This window comes from Gavialis gangeticus, unplaced genomic scaffold (genome assembly GCF_001723915.1).
Source record: "Gavialis gangeticus isolate Ggan-Ray unplaced genomic scaffold, GavGan_comp1, whole genome shotgun sequence".
Taxonomy (NCBI): domain Eukaryota; kingdom Metazoa; phylum Chordata; order Crocodylia; family Gavialidae; genus Gavialis; species Gavialis gangeticus.
Genome location: NW_017729031.1, coordinates 28,459,307 through 28,463,906, shown reverse-complemented (window position 1 = coordinate 28,463,906; position 4,600 = coordinate 28,459,307).

The following is a 4,600-nucleotide window of genomic DNA, read 5'->3' as shown; positions in this document are numbered from 1 at the left end:
TGATGAGTGAACTGAGGATGGGATGAAGGTCCAAGTTACATTCACTTTAGTTCACCCCTGAATTTAGCCCCATGTGCTAATCAGCCAGTGTATGGAGCTGAAACACATTACTTAACCAGCCACATGGTTAAAAGCAGATCTTAACTGTAAGATCTGCAGGGAAATAGCTGGTACCAACAACCTTAAGAATCATTGATCTCAACTACACAGCTTAAAAGGTACTTTCTTCCTTGCCCTCCAACACCATGCAAAAGCATGAGGGTGACCTTTACCAAACTGCTTTCCTATGGCCATAGTGCAGGGGTGGGCAAAATGTGGCCTGTGGGCCAGATGCGGCTCGCCAAGCCATCCGGCCCCTAAAAAGTTCAGAAAATTAATATTTATCTGCTCCTGGCTGCCTGTCATGTGGCCCTTGATGGCTTGCCAAAACTCAGTAAGCGGCCCTCTGCCAGAAATAATTGCCCACCCCTGCAGTACAGTGGCACTCTGCAACCCAGTTCGCATTATTACGGGAACTGCTGACAGAGCATTACAAATGCCCTTTACCAAAAGATTTCCAGAATACCACGCTTCTCTCTTCTGCCTAAGAAACAGCAGGGTTTTTCTGTGGTGGATGAAACTGCTAGCACACTTTCAAAGGCACCAACAGCTAGCATATTAAGCTACTAAGGAACATCGCACACCTACAACATGGTTGAAAGGTTCCAAACAGAGCATTTTCCCATTGGAAAATGGCATTTTGTTCTAACTGAAACGTCCTGTGGCAATGGGTTATTTTGGCAAACGTTGTTTTTTGGGGGGAAAAAAAATGAAGTAAAGCATTTTTTTGTTGATCTTCTTAGAACAGAATGTTGCAATTTTTCACTGTGAAATAACTTTTCATTGCAATATGTTCTATCAGATTGTGCTTCATACTGTGACATGAAACAACCCACCCTAAAACCTTGGGAGCTGGGTCAATGTTACCGACTGAAAACTTTATTTGTCCTGAAACAGTATTTTTGAAAAACTTCATTTTGAGGCAATTCTGACAGTTTGCATGCTAAAAGATGCCAAAACCGTCCATGGAGCAGGAATTCTAGTGTTTGACACTTGACAACACCAGCTAATGGGCTCAGAAGTTTGCAAGTCATCTAAAATATTTCTGAGGGTGTTAAATGGCAGAAAACTCATGCCCACTTTGGATGCAGGAAACCAGCCAAGCCACAGGAGCTCCTGTAAGAGTCACATTGCTCTTTGGGACCTACCTAAATTGCGGTGGAAGTTCGCAGCACAGTGGTGCTGTTAATCTTGCTCTTTTTGCCGTGCCCCTCTGGTGCTGCAGAGGCAGAAGCCATGGCATTAATTAATTACCTCTTGTCCACAGTGGTGGTGGTGGTGCGGCAAAAAGACTGAGATTAAACATGTTGCTGCGCCACAAACTTCTGCCGTGATTTAGGTAGGGTTGTTTTTTGGGAAAGATGGGCGCAACTGCTGAGATCTTCCGCTGCTTTCTGAGCAAAGACTTAGCTGCGCAGGAACTTTCTAATGGTAGGAATACGAGACAAACTTCATGGAATGACAAAGACTACGTGAATCCAAATACAGTACGATAAACTTGATTCGGGAAACGCTACAATTAGTGCAGAAGTCTTGCTCGATCCAGAAAGCAGCATCAGTCCCAGACACTGACAAACAACTTTATCGCTTGTAGATAACAAACGGGGTCAAAAGGCCCCAACCGAGATGAAGGCCTCCTCACGCTAGGTATTGTATGGACGCACAGAAAGAGATGGTTCTTCATCCAGCCCCTTGAAATAGGCTGGAAAAGAGGGAGGAGTATAGAAAACTTTACAAGCCTGCTTTTCGTCCCTGCTTCCGGTCGCACAGAAGTTTGATGCGATCCTGGGAATAGGATACAGGCCAGGATTTTATCCATGAGCTGATCCTGATAGTCTGCTGCTGGGGAGTTCTGGAAACTGAACATGCAATAAAGACGGCTGCTCTCTGCCTGACAAAGGGCACATTAACAAACTGCTGTGGACTAATCCTATGAACACTTCTAGCAAATAAAAACAGAGTGGAGGTATTTACCAGCATTAGTTACATTTCACTGCAGCAGTTAAAAGACACCCCTAAGGGTAACTGGCTTTATAAATACAGCTGTGGAGATTTTGGGCCAGCTAAGGAATGCAAGACTGTCAGGGAGTTAAAACAGCTCATGTGTTAAGTGAAAGGCTGCACCCACCCTTCTCTGCACCCAGGAAATATTACTTAACACTTGTTATTATGCACTAAGTCACTACAATGCAGGGGGATAAGGGAGAAGAGACAAAGACTGAGATTGATTGACAAAGCAAAAGAACTGGCAAAGATTTTGACCTCAAAAAACATTCCCCCCCCACCATGTTCCTGTTGAAAAGCTGAACCTGCAGCAGCCGTGTCATTTTAAATGAAAAGCAACACTGGGCCAGGATCATTAAAAATTATGCAAGAGCTGGGGGTGAAGTCATGTTACCTCCTGCTGCCATAATTGAGAAACACCATAGTCTGAGTGAATGCAATGTATGTTTTGCAGTGTGTTTAAATATATATTGAAAAAATGGGTTAACAAAGTACTATAAATATTTGGTTACCAGGAGAAAAATCAATCCATTAATCCTTACATTTTTGTTAACTGCCACCTGCTTACAAGGCAGAAAGAAGAGCAGAGCAGGCAACATTTCCAAGCTTAATGAGTCCAGAGAGGCATGAGCTTTCACAGGTAACAATCTGCTTCATGAGATGCTAGGTTGTTGCCTATGAAAGTTCATGCCTCTGTAAGTCTCTAAGGCTAAAAACACGCATCTGATTTTTTGGGGGAGATAGGATCCCAGGGTAAAAAAGCTACAGAGAACAAGGCTATTATCCCACTTTAAGGTCCCATGAAATGTGAGACTGAAAATGTACTAGCACTTTTCCTCCCCTAGACATTTACAGCCTATTTAACTTTTATTCATTCTAGGGACAAGCTGTGTGCATAAAGGGCTGCAGGTTTGATTTTTGTCCCAACCAAAACCAGCTGAAGTGCAATGTCTGTTCTTAGCCTAAACTTCCCCTCTCCCCTTTCTGCCCATCTTTAGATTAATGTAGCTTATCACCTCTGCTTACCAAGTGGCTCAGACTCCCAGGTTTAAATGTTTAGGTAGAATTAGTTACACCTGAAGGATGCAGCATTCCCATATGATAAAGCAGCTTCTATAATAGTATCTATATAGTGCTCTTATCTTGCAATACAAAATGCCCTCATAGTCATTTTGAATGAAAACTTCACTTAATCATTTGATCTTTCAGCAACCCCAGTATTGTATACTGCCAGCAGGTACCCTCACTTACTTAGTGTTCATCTGACTGCTGAAAGATTATAAAAGGTCCCTAAAAGGGGAGGCTAGATGCTGCTGAGGGACAACTCTTGAGAGCAAGCGCTGGGATTTTAATCTCTTCCCCACTGAAATTTTTTCAGTGTCAATGAGCATCCAAGACATTTGAACTGCTGTGTCAGGAAAGGCTAGTGCTTGAAGTCAACTTAAAATTATTTTAAAACTGGGCTGTCCAACTTCAGCGCAACATGGGGTGGGGCTACATGCCACACTGTGGGGACAGTCCCCTTCAACCTCCCTGTCAGGTAGGCAGTGCCAGCAGCATACGCCTCCTCTCCTCCCCCTGGGCTGTGCTGGTGGCATGCAGCCTCCCCCCACACAGCAAGGTCACTAATTAGAAATCCTTTCTACAGAAGATTGCAACTATGCAATATGGCCTATCATAGTGCAATGATTTGAAGTGCGTGAGTACCTTTCCAATTAGAGAAACACTAGTATAGGCCTCTATTTTATCCCTGGAAGGATTCTTATAGAAGGAAGAGATACTCAGGAAGCATGCAATGACAAGAAAAGGCAGGCGTTCTAACACTTAAGTCAAACACTGCTCAGTTCAAATTGTAGCAATAGAGACACTGGTTGTAGCTGGAAAAACTAACTTAGCAAAAATCCTGAGATCAACATCTACAGCCTTCAATTAGTCTGTTCTTCACATTTAACTTTTAGTTGCTGCCAGATCTCAAGCTATTGTAGCTAAAAAGTTGCTGTAGCAATTACCTATTATTGTAGGAGACTTCTGGTCTAATAATTCTTGGCTTGAGGAAACTTATGGGGCAAGCTTCAGCTGCTCATTTACTCTGTGCCCCGTCCTACCCTCTGTGTTAAGCAAAAGTTAAGCTAGGACAGTTAAAGCCCATTTTGTTCAGGGATAAGCAACCCTGAACAGGTTTGGGTGAGAGATGTGGGGAGAAGTGGGCCCGCTGGAGGAGAGGGACAGGCTGCAACTAGATTTAGACAAGTTACAGGGGTGGGTGGATGAGAACAGGATGGGATTCAACACTGACAAGTGCAAGGTGCTGCACGTGGGGAGGAAGAACCAGCAGCAAACCTACAGGCTGGGGAACTCCCTTCTCGTCAGTGCAGAGACAGAAAAGGATCTTGGAGTCATCATTGATGCCAAAATGAACATGGGCCGCCAATGTGGGGACACAGTAAGGAAGGCTAACTGCACCTTGTCATGCATCCACGGATGTATCACGAGCAGC